This window comes from Ovis canadensis, chromosome 3 (assembly GCF_042477335.2).
Source record: "Ovis canadensis isolate MfBH-ARS-UI-01 breed Bighorn chromosome 3, ARS-UI_OviCan_v2, whole genome shotgun sequence".
NCBI classification, from domain to species: Eukaryota; Metazoa; Chordata; class Mammalia; order Artiodactyla; family Bovidae; genus Ovis; species Ovis canadensis.
The window spans coordinates 150,053,657-150,066,656 of NC_091247.1; the positions used below are offsets into that span (position 1 = coordinate 150,053,657).

The 13,000-nt window shown below is 39.9% G+C and overlaps 1 protein-coding gene and 1 pseudogene across 1 annotated transcript in view; one reads left to right on the top strand and one right to left on the bottom strand.

The window, feature by feature from the left end:
- The window catches only part of PRICKLE1 (prickle planar cell polarity protein 1), a 108,205-nt gene that overhangs the window by 11,018 nt on the left and 84,187 nt on the right, over window positions 1-13,000 (top strand). The window lies entirely within an intron of this gene.
- LOC138437374 (histone-lysine N-methyltransferase SETMAR-like) lies at window positions 5,136-6,119 on the bottom strand (annotated as a pseudogene).

Genomic DNA, 13,000 nt, shown 5'->3' on the forward strand with positions numbered 1-13,000 from the left:
TTCTCAGTCCAGTTTAGGAAGTATTATCACTTCCTTGGCTTTGTTAGAGAATTTACATGACCATGTAACCACTGCTACACACAATGAGTGAAAGTTACTCAGTTGTGTCCAACTCTTTGCAACCCCACAGACTGTAGCCCACGAGGCTCCTCTGTCCATGGGATTTTCCAGGCCAGAATACTGGAGTGGGTGCTACCTTCACCCACTCATTCCCTTCTCCAGGAGATCTTCCCAACCCAGGGATCAAACCCAGGTCTTCTGCTTTGCAGGTTGGATTCTTTTCCTCGTGAGCCACCAGTTGTAAAGAAGTATTGCCTTTGCTTTGCCTTTCTTGTTTTTTAGGGTAAAATACTCAAGTCTCCCAGTCTTTGGAAACAGTGTTTGTCAAGTCAGATATTTGTAGAAGTCAGCAGTTTAAGAAGCAGCAGAATTGATGGTAAATCAGAATTTCAGGTTGACCAAATAGAGTCCACACATAAGGAGAAGAAGGGATGGGGGCTTGTGAGTCTGATTCTAAGGCAGCCCCCTAAGCGAGCAGTACCTGGCATGGGCCCTTCCTTGGCTTTTGGTCTAGTGGACATGTACATGTTTTAGTGGTCCTGGCTTGAGGATATTACCTGTTAACGTAATTCAGTTATTTTGCTCCAATATTTTAAACCAGCCCTCAGATTATTACTCTCATTTTTCAAGCTGACTTCTTTGTGGAATATTCTTATGTATTCAGCCATTTATATTTCTCAGTGTAACTGAGTAGAGTCTCATTAGTGATCAGAAGCCACTAAATTTCTTTAGGATGAAACAATCCTTTAATGCTCGAGGGACTCCCTGGATTAACTAATGAGAAATCTTTTAAAAATATACAGGAAACTAAGGACCTTTTCCCAGACCTGTGGGTCCCCAAGTGCTTTGGATTTGAAGCCCTGCACAGGTGGCCTTCTAACTCTAGTGACACTTTTGTATCAGTAAAATATTGCTAAGTCACTTCAGTCGTGTCCAACTCTGTGCGAACCTATAGACAGCAGCCCACTAGGCTCCCCCGTCCCTGGGATTCTCCAGGCAAGAACACTGGAGTGGGTTGCCATTTCCTTCTCCAATGCATGAAAGCGAAAGGTGAAAGTGAAGTCACTCAGTCATGTCCGACTTAGTGACCCCATGGACTGCAGCCTACCAGGCTCCTCCATCCATGGGATTTTCCAGGCAAGAGTACTGGAGTGGGGTGCCATTGCCTTCTCCGAGTAAAATATTAGTAATGGTTTATTCCTTGGTGGGTAGATTAAGAATGGATATGATTTTGTGTCCCCTTTTCATTTTTTTCATAGTTTGTGCTGTAGGTGTGTTACTTTTTAAATAAGGAGAATAAGTATGGTTGATATATTTTAAATATTTTGTGGAGGGGAATGCCAATAACTATTTCTGTGTTTAAATGTTCTAAAGTATAGATGAAGACCATCTGGTATATAGTTTTTATTTGCAAATACTTATGTATCTTTGAGAGGCTTCCCAGGTGGTGCTGGTGGTAAAGAACCTGTCTGTCATGTAGGAGACGTAACAGACATGGGTTTGATTCCTCAGTCGGGAAGATCCCTTGGAGGAGGGCATGGCAACCCACTCCAGAGAATCCCATGGACAAAGGAGCCTGGTGGGCTACAGTCCATAAGGTTGCAGACTCAGACACACCTGAAGCAACTTAGCATGCATGTATCTTTGAAGGTTAATTATAATATGAAATCTACCCAAATTGTTCACACTTAAAATTTATCTCTCATTCATCCATCTGTTTTATTCATTCAGCATATACTTACTGAAGAAACAGAGGCATATTCCTAAACAATACAAGAAAGGGGGTGATTAATAGAAACAAAAGGAAAGACAGATCCAAAGATGTGACCTATCCACTCCATCCTTCAGGGCTCTGCGATGTGGAGGTCTGGGCTGGGGAATGCACTCATTCCCCAGGAAGGAAACATGCTTGCCCTCAGTTAGCAAATGAGCCCTCTGATGCAGAGTGAGCAAAAGTGACTTTCACATCAGACCCAGGTCACCCAGATACTGCTGGGGGTTCACTCTCTTGGACCGTAAAAACAAACAAAAGCTCCCATCCCAGGAGCTGGGTCTGAAAAGCCACCAGAACCCCTGCTTGTTTCCAAACACAAGGCCTGAGACTCTGGCATTCCTCTGATTCTCACCACTGGCTTTAACTACAGACTTGGTTTGTACTGGACGGTTTCACACCCCACCCCACCAAGCTGATTCCAGGGATTTTGTTTTTGATCAACTATATAAGTTACAGGGACATTTTCTTTTTCCTATCAGCTTCTTTTTGAACTCTCTTGAAAAAGGAAATAGCCTCTTCATAAAATTCCCTTTTACTGGTCTTTTTTGTTGACTTTGAAACTCATACCAAGTTTATAAGATGGAGAAACCTAAAATTTTTGTATTTCTTTCTTTTCTGATATTGACATGTGCAAAAAATTACCTATTCGTGATGTTTATACTTACTTTCACATTTCAAATAGGCTACATTTTGCTGTACATTTTTCAGTGGCTAGATGAAGGTAGAATTTGACAGGTGATTTGAGGGGATTTGCTTGATAAACCTAGGAAATTAAAGAGTTTATATTTGCTAAGACAGCTTTGGGGATTAAGGTTAAATTCATACAGACTATTTGCATATTACATTAAATTAGTTATTGTTGACCCTAACATGTAAATGCTTGTGAAAATAATCTCCCCAATATATAAAATAGTTGCTTCAAAATAAAGCTAAATATTTTCTTCTTTGTTTTGACTATATATTTTAAAGTTTCTATAATACTTTTCAAGAAATCACTGAATATGGAACTTAACTTATTAAGGTTGCACATTTGTATTTGGAAAGCCACTGAAATAAATATAAAGGGACTTCTTTAAAGATTTATTTTACTTACGAGTAAACTAGATGTTTTCTAGATAAACATGGGTGCCATTCATAACTGCTTAATTATAATTCTGTGAACTGTTGAAATCAAATCAGTGTCTTGATCAACTGAGCTGTCAGGTGGAATTTTATCAAAAACCCATATACTTCATTCATACTTTAGGACTCCAGTGAATTCTGTCACAAAAAAATCACCTCATACCCCATCTGGAAGGCAGCCATTTCAACGTGGAATATGACAATTGTTTAACAATGCATACTAAAACAAATAATCTATGACTCACAGAAGGAACTGTATCCAATTGAAACTTCCAGGGTAATGCAGGTAGGTGGACATAACCACCCAGGTGTCTTGAAACCATCCCAGTTCCAATTGGCTAATGAGCTCATAAAGCTGAGATCGCTTTGCTGTGTCTCCCTGACTAGTTTGCTTGTCCATTAGCGTGATTCCACCTAACATCATGCTGGGACATTGATTTCATATTGATTCACAAAGGAATACTTTGGGTCACGCAGCGACTGTCTAGTCTACAGCAGGTGTTTCTGTGGGACTCTGATTTCAGAATCTGTGCTGTTCAGCTGCTGACATAATCTTTCAGCTGTACTGGCCAGAGCAGTTTCACACAGAGCAGTAGTGCCACACTACTCATGTTAAATATAAACCTTGGTGGGGTTACATGTTTCCATCATCGATCCATCTGCTCTAGGGATTACATCACCACAAAAGAGTTCATTTGTCTTGTTTTGAGGGTCATGTCTGATTGTATAGGTCAGCAAAGAATAATAGATGACTGTTTTTTACTTTGCTTCATGTCTGTGCCTCACTTTTTCTCTACTGCTGCCAAGCAGGACAATAAGTTTCTGCACAGCTGGTACCATAAGAATGACATCCAAGCTGGAAAAGGTGACTGCTATCTATTGAAAACCTGAGTTAACCAGTCTGGAAAGTTAAATATAGACCCTCTCTAAACTGACTTGATCGCAGAGAATTCTGCATCCAGTAGGGAGAAAGGAGTCACTAGATGGCAGTCTTAAACAAACTTGAAATGATGTTTCCTCTCTTAAATCCATTACCTGAAAGCAGTCACTTCTGTTCCAAATGAACGTGCAAATCCAGGGGCATTATAAAGTTTAATATCCCACTATAAAATTTTGCTTTTGATATGGAAAAGTATTCCATATATAAATCTTGCTCAATCTACAGGTTAGTTATCCCAATAAACTCATTGGGATTGACAGTATCATAGCTGAAAATGCATTTAGTTCACCTACCTTGCTGGACGTGATAGCTTACCTCAGTCTACCCTAAATATGCTCAGAGCACTCACATTAGTTTGTTGTTGATGTTGATGTTGTTCAATTGCTAAGTTGTGTCCGACTCTGTGTGACCCCACGGACTGCAGCACGCCAGGCTCCTTGGTTCTCCACCATCTCCCTGAGTTTGCTCAAACATGTCCATTGGCTAGATGATGCTGTCTAACCACCTCATCCTCTGCTGCCCCCTTCCCCCTTTGCTTTCAGTCCTTCCCAGTGTTAGGGTCTTTTCCAGTGATTCCTCTCTTCACATCAGGTGGCCAAAGTATCAGAGCTTCAGCTTCAGCATCAGTCCTTTTAGTAAATATTTAGGTTTGATTTCCTTTAGGACTGACTGGTTTGATCTCCTCACTGTCCAAGGGACTCTCAAGAGTCCTCTAGCACCGCAATTTGAAAGCATCAGTTCTTTAGCACTCATCCTTCATTATGGACCAACTCACATCCATACAGGATTGCTTATAAAACCATAGCTTTCACTACATGAACCTTTATCAGCAAAGTGATTTCTCTGTTTTTCAATACGCAGTCTAGGTTTATCATAGCTTTCCTTCCAAGTGTCTTTTAATTTCATGGCTGCAGTCACTGTCTGAAGTGATTTTGGAGCCCAAGCAAATAAAATCTCTCACTGCTTTCATTTTTCCCCTTCTGTTTGCCACGAAGTAATGGGACCGAATGCCATGAGCATTACAATAGTTTTGAAAATGCACACAGTAGAGTAAAATTGCTTCCCTAGGCTAAGATGAGCTTCTTGAAAATACTCCTTAACTGTCATTTCACTTTTTCTGTAAGTATATTTTCCACCTTACTCTGTTGTAAGGTTAGTAGTATTAGGTTGATGGAAAAACAATAGCAGTTTCTGACCCTGAGTTTTAAATCATTATAACTAGGCTCAAACACATCTTTATTAGTCAAAATAGGAACCATTACAATCAATACATTTTTCCCAACGAGAAATAAGTTTATTTATTTCTGTAGCATAAAAATCCGTGCTTCAGAATTGAACAAACTCTTAGAAAGCGTTTTCTACATACTGCTGATTGTGGAAGCCTTTTTCCTGCAAAAAGTTGTCAAGAAGCTTGAAAAAATGGTAGCCAGTTGGCAAGAGGTCAGATGAATATGGTGGGTAACGCAAAATATTTATGTGTAGTCACGCATTGTCGTGGAGAATAATTGGGCCTTTTCTGTTGACCAGTGCTGGCTGCAGGCCCTGCAGTTTTCCATGCATCTCATCAATTTGCTGAGCATACTTCTCAGATGTAATGGTTTTGCCAGAATTCAGAAAGCTGTAGTGGATCAGATGGGCAGCAGATCACCTGTGGCCATGACCTTTTTTTTGGTTCAAGTTTGGCTTTGGAAAGTGCTTTGGAGCTTCTTCTCTGTCCAACCACTGACCTGGTCATTACTGGTTCTCATATAAATTCCACTTTTCATCACACATCACAATCTGATCAAGAAATGGTTCGTGGTTGTTGCATAGAATAAGAGAAGACAGCACTTCAAAATGACTATTTTTTTGATTTGTGGTCAGCTCATGAGGTACCCACTTATCAAGCTTTTTCACTTTTCCAATTTGTTTCAAATGCCAAATGACAGTAGAATGGTTGACATTTGACTTCTTGGGCAACTTCTTGCGTAGTTGTAAGAGGATCAGCTTTGATGATGCTCTCAGATGGTTGCTGTCAACTTCCGATGGCCAGCCACTATGCTCCTCATCTTCAGGGCTCTCATCTCCTTTGCAAAACTTCTTGAGCCACCGCTGTACTGTGCGCACATTAGCAGTTCCTGGGCCAGATGTGGTGTTCATGTTGCAAGTTGTCTTCCCTGCTTTATGACCCATTTTGAACTCAAATAAGAAGTTTGCTCGAGTTTGCTTTTTGTCTAACATCATTTCCGTAGTATAAAATACATATAAAATAAACAGCAATTAATAATTCATTAGCAAGAAACGTAAAGCAAGAAATTCAAATTAAAATGATGTATAGCATAACCACATTTAAGAATGTATTCCAGTATCAAATGGTAAAGTTCAACAGTGCAAACTGCAATTACTTCTGCACCAACCTAATATTTATACTATGCGATTATCATTGTTTAAGATAATACCAAAAAAATATTTCCATGTTCCAAGGTATAGTGAAAATTATGCTATACTTATTAGCAAACTTTACACAGATCTGAAGGACAGTTTCTGCGTTTATACTGGGCCAGATTGCATTCACAATGAACACAACTGATTAAGCTCCAAAGATCCACACATCAAGTATTATTAGAAATTGCCATCACTGGGTTATAAGGTTGGAGGTGAAGCTTTGCATGGGCTGTAATGAGTTTCTTTTTGTGCTATTCCTTGTGTAGATTGTGTGTGTGTGTGTGTGTATGTGTATTTAAAGAGGAATGTGTATCCCACCTAAAGATTATAACACTTAAACTTCTCACCTTTCTGTCTTGGATAATGATGTCATTAGAAGTTAATTGTCTGTTATGAGGTGAAGAAAAGTGTGATTAAAAAATAGTTGAAGTATTTTTTTTTAATAAAAATATCCCCAAGTGTTTCTCCTTGGGAACTACCCCAGAAAGAGTCTGGCAAGACCGAAAATTTCTATACCAGATTGTCTTCTAATAGCTTTTGTAAAATAGGCACACAAAGTACAGTTCCATTCAGAAGGGGTCAGTTTAGACCAGGGGCCCCCAACCCCCACAGACCAGTACCGGCTGATGGTTGGTCAGGAACCAGGCTGCACAGCAGGAGGTGAGTGGCCAAGGAGTGAGTGAAACTCCATCGGTGTTTACAGCTGCTCCCCACTGGTCACATTACCACCTGAGCTCCGCCTCCTGTCAAATCAGCAGCGGCATTAGATTCTCATAGGAGCGTGAACCCTACTGTGAACTGCACATGCAAGGGATGTATGTTGCTGACTCCTTATGACAGTTATTCCAAAACCATCCCTCCCCCTCTCTGTCCTTGGAAAAATTTGTTTCATGAAACTGGCCCCTGGTGTCAAAACAGTTGGAGACTGCTGGTTTAGACTTTTGGGAGACGTTGTTGTTGTTCAGGCACTAAGTCATGTCCAACTCTTTGTGACCCCATGGACTGCAGCATGCCAGGCTTCTCTGTCCATCACTATCTCCCTGAGCTTACTCAAACTCATGTCCACTGAGTCAGTGATGCCACCCAACCATCTCATCCTCTGTTGCCCCCTTCTCCTCTTGCCCTCAAGTTTTCCCAGCATCAGGGTCTTTTCCAGTGAGTCCACTCTGCATCAGGTGGCCAAAGTATTGAATCTTCAGCTTTAGCATCAGTTCCTCCAGTGAATATTCAGGGCTGATTTCCTTTAGGATTCACTGGTTTGACCTCCTTGCTGTCCAAGGGACTCTCAAGAGTCTTCCCGAGCACCACAGTTCAAAAGTGTCAGTTCAACGCTCAGCCTTCTTTATGGTCCAACTCTCACATCCATACATGACTAGTGGGAAAACCATAGCTTTGAGTACATGGACCTTGGTCAGTAGAGTGATGTCTCTGCTTTTTAAAACACTGTCTAGGTTTGACATAGCTAACATAGCTATTCTTCCAGGAAGCAAGTGTCTTTTAATTTCATAACTGCAGTCACCATTCGCATTACAGATTATTAAAAAGTCTTTCTTGCACTTAATAGGATGTCTAACACAGAATATGTATTCCGTACATATTTGTTCATCAATTGACTATGTCTATCAAGAGCATTTTTAGTACACAACGGATCATTTGGATCGGTAACTTCTTCCATATTATTACTATTTTAGTATTTTAAATTATTATTTGCAATGAAGCTAACTGGCTTGTAGGCATCAACATAATGAAATGTCCAGCAGATTTAGACCTCACCAGAACACTTCTCTAAAGACTTTTTTATTAAGTATATAGTCTCTGAGATGGCTTCCCAGGTGGCGCTAGTGGCAAAGAATCCACCTGCCAATGCAAGAGATAAGAGATAGGGTTCAATCCCTGGTTGATTGTAAATCAACTATACGTCAATCAAAAATCAAAATAGTAATAGTAATCCTTTTGCCCCTCATACACAGAAATTGGAATTGGCAAAGACAGTGTGCGAATACCTCCAGTTCATTCAGCCTCAGACCTTTATTACACAGTGCTGAGCACATATTGTAATTCATCTCTTTATAGTTTATCTTCTGCACCCTGAAGTTTGGGGGCCTTAAGGAAAACAATTGATACTCGTGTTTTTATGTTTAGAATAAGCTAAAATGAGGGGCTCAAAATATTTTTACTTGATGAATAAATAAATGTTTCTCAAGTGAGGTCCTGATGACTGTGTCAGCCCCGTGAGATCACTGTCTACTTCAGTACCTCTGGTGTCTGGCTGAAAATAGTACCAAACGTCTGATGAATTTGGGTGGCTGTGGAGAGTTGGAAGAGTACTTAGGTTTAATTGAAGCTTCAGTATTGAAAATACTTCTACGCATATTCTCATTTAATCCTGGTAGCAAACTGTGGGTCAGTTGTCTCATTTGATAAATGCAGAATCAGGTTCCAGGCGATTGAGAGAATCACTGTGAGTCATACAGTTACTAAATGTTAGCACCAGACTAGAATCCAGACACCCTACACGATCCAGTATACTCTGCCCTAGTTTGCTGGAGACCAGCTCGCAGACTACCTGAGCTGAGACCCCACTGTCACCTCTCCAGCCAGCTGCTTTGCTTGCCGCATGCATCTTCAAACCTTCTCCACCATCTATATATGTGCTAAGTTAGTAACTTCAAAAATCACCTAGTTGTCCAAGTTAGAAACCTGGATGTTATCCTCAATTCCTCTTTTTCACATTCCTTCAACCACAAATCCCATCTCATTTACCTCCTGGGCCTTTCTGGGATAGCCATCATCCTCTTGTCTCAAAAGTTCACTCGTTCATCTTCACTCACTAATCCATTATCAGGCTTCTGGGCTCCAGTCCTGCTCCCTTCGCACTGCAGAGTGATCTTTTTTTCCTTTTTTGGACACACCATGAGCACAGTTTGTGGGATCTTAGCTCTCTGACCTAGGCGCTGAATCTGTGCCCTTGCAGTAAAAGTGTGAAATCCTGACTACTGGATCGCCAGGAAATTGCCAGTGATCCTTTTCATTCAGATGGTACATTTTCTGTGAGTCCTCCATGAGCTGGCTCTTGAGCCCACCCTGTCAAACATCTCTGTGGGGTTTCTCCTTTGCCTTTAGCCATCTAGCAACACAGGTGGTCTCTTTCCAGGGTAGAGCCACATTTTTCCTCCTTGCACCCCCAGATCCTCATTCTGGCCCTTTGTAGGTAAGTATAGTAGCCATGGAATCAGGCCTCAAAGCCAGAGACCTGAAGGAAAGCTCCTTAGAGGAGAGTTGCAATTCCTCCATCAGTCCCTTTAGCCCAGTACTTCTCCAGTGCCCTCCTCTCCCCAGCCTCTGGGATCATGAGGTTGGTGCTGGTTTAAAAAGAAAAAGGGAAGCTAGGGAAACTGGCTGTGGTTGAAAAGCAATTAGCCACAAAAAGCAGATGCAAACAAATGTACAGAACAAATGGATAAAACCTAGGTTTGGGGAATTCCTGCAGCCAAGCCCTGTGGCCGGAGGAAAAAAAAGAACCTCCACAACATTGGCCAGGCTCTACCACTAAGGATGAGGTGCTGCTTTGGCTATGGTGGGGAGGAAACCCATAAAAAGGACTCCCTTTTTGTTTACCTTTTCTCTGTCCTTGTGTCCCTGAAGGATCCCTTCCTACATTCTGTGCTGCTTTATTAAATGCCAAGTCCAGGGTCTTTATAAATGGCATCTGCAAAAGTACCACTTTTGGGGGTGGGGCCTGGGGGGAGGTTGAGGTGGGACAGGTGCTTCCCATGCCCCCCCTCTATCCACCCTTCGAATACACCCCTTCTGGAGAGAAGTCCTTCCGAGAGTCTCTGAGGCAACCCCACCCGCTGCTCTCACCTCTCCAGCTTGCTTGGCTGATGAGAGTCTGGAAGGAAGGATCCCATTTTAAAACTTGCTGCGCTGAAGTCCTCTCCCCTCAGTCCTGCTGTGCAACTTGAATGTTCCTCAGTGCCAAGAGAACGGCTGTTCCAGAAAGCTGGTGATACCCAGCGGCACCCCAGATGTCCCTGAATCTGGCAACCCCAACTGAGATAATAGTATTTGTATTTGACCTTGAGCGCACTGACTCAGATGTGTATGAATGATATTTTCAAGCTTGTAGTATCAACTGTTAACTCCTTTTGGGCTTCTTTGTTTACTTTCAGTTTTCTAGTGTTCGTGTTCTTGCCCCCAAATAAAATGTATTTAAATAAATGCAAACTAAAGACAAGCTAATCCTTTCTGTAATAATTGAATCATGACTCTTTATTACCAGTGACATGGAGCTCTACATCTGGATGCATTACGGCAAATGTATCCTTCTGCTTTTGTTTACATTCCACTAGGACTTTGGAATCTAAATGATTCTGAAACTGACAAAAATTAAATTAAATCCTTTTTCAGCCAACCCTTCCAAGGATATTTCTTTGAGTTCTGCTGTGAAGTTTAGGAAATGTTATTCCTACATTTTAAAATATGACCTCCAGAAAAATTTTGATAGCATTTTGGAAAGGTGCATTTTTCCCTTTCCAAAAGTGGAAGTTGGGAGAAGGGTGAGGTGATGAGTTCAAGAATTTTTTATGTTATTTCACTTTAGAATTGTGCTGTATTTAGGGTGACTGTACATCCTGGTTTATATCTGTTGTCCGAACATAGTTATTCATTGTACTGAAAAAGTGTCCTGATTTGCATGATAAATCTTAGGTTCTCCTAACTGTATTTTAGTTAATTATCCAACAATTGATTGGGATTTTTGTTTGTCTGTAATTAAATCTTTCAGAAAAATGAAAAAAAAAAACCCGGGCTTTAAAAAACCCCAATATTTAAATGTAGTTTGAGAAAGAAGCAGTCAGTATTCTCACTCACCCTGCATGAGTTTGGCTTGCCACAGGCAGGTTTCTAGTGGTGGCAGTAATTTAGTTCTTTATCTTCCAGAGCTGTGAAATTGTCTGGATCACAATTTTAAAATTGTAATTAAATCTGCTAAAATTGGAATGCGAGTTACATCTTTGTTGGTGATCCAGTGTTTCTGACCAGTGACTTCCACCAGCTGTCTTAGCAGCAAAGTTTCTTCCACCTTTATATCATTCTTTTTTTTTAATTTTTTCTGTCTGTGATTTAGGGTACTAAAGTCACTCTTTATATAAGAAGACTGTTCCCATCTCTTCTTCACATCATGAAGTTGATATTTAAGTTTTATGTGTAAGTCTTTGCCTTGCTTTGGTTCTTTCTCATCTGTTTCCTGGTGAATCCTTGCACCTTTGGTATTTTTTACATATATTCATTCATTTATTCACTTCTCAATTTTTTCATTGCTAGTTCTATTTTTTTTTCTTTTTTAAAAATTATTTTGACGGTATCTTCCATAGGTGCTTTATTTTTCAGAATGCACTTCAGCTGATTTCAGGAACATTTCAAGTACATTAGCAACTTTTCTTAATTTCCTTTAGTTCTATTATGTGTATAATACACTTTGAGTCTGCTATCAACATCTTTTACATCTTCAAAATGGGTTTCACTCTTTTAGACAATCTCTAGTGAGGTTTCCTTCCCCCTCTTATTCTTTCCCTTTGTAATCTTACCCTGTTAGCACATATATTTTAATTTTCTAATACAATAAATGAGATAAGATAGCTTTGCCTTTTGATTGATTTGAAAATGGGGAGTGAGACATTACATTTTCACCTATTTGTCTGAGAGCAACCATAAGATGACAGTTTAATGACTGACAAATTTCCCACAGTGATTTTGAATGAGCAATATATCTTGGCCATTCTTACTTTACATACGTGTTTTACATACATTTTCATAGTTATTCTACATACATGTTGAATCATTTTCTCTAAAACCAGATATCTAAAATGGAAAATAAGATGAATTTCATTATGTATCCTGATAAAATCTCTAGTGAGGATTTGTAACATATGTATTTACCTGCAATTCAAAAACATTTGTGGACTTCTAAAGTATGATCTTTTAATTTAAACCAAATTACATCATCAATTCTTAGAACAGAGTTAATTTTCTACTGTAAATAATGCACTTGAAACACACATTCACCAAAGATATTAATAGATGCCAGCAGTAAGCTATTCTATGAGTGTTAGAAAGCTGTGAGTCGAATGGGGTAGGAAAAAGAAAATAGTATTCAGGAGAAAAATCTGGGTGGAGTAACAGGAAAGTTTAGTAGAAAAAAGAAGGTCAGAGAAGTAACTGGGAGTGGTTAAAAAGGGCTTTCATAATGAAAAATGCCTTTGGCTGCTGGAGACTTTTCTATTGTGTTATTATTTTTTTAATAGATCTTTCCTTCACAAACACACACCAAAGGAAAACAGAATAAAGGTTATCACTAAATATATAGTCCCCTTGTTACCTCAGTGACCACCATCTTGCTGTAGCAGATGACACTCTATTATTAGTAGGAGGCATTTGAAGGATGTTGGTTTGATAAAGTATAACCCCTAAGCCACTTCCCTAACATGATCTTTCTAATATCTTCAAAAAGTGTCTGAGGCTTATCTGGCTCTAATCTTGTCTGGCAATGTGACAAATGCCTCAGGGAAGTGGGAAGGATATAACCTGTCTTCAGAGATTTATAGCATTTCAGGCATCACAGATCCTGGAAGACATTTTTTGTTCTTCTAAGGGGACAGGATTCTATTAATACTGTTTTA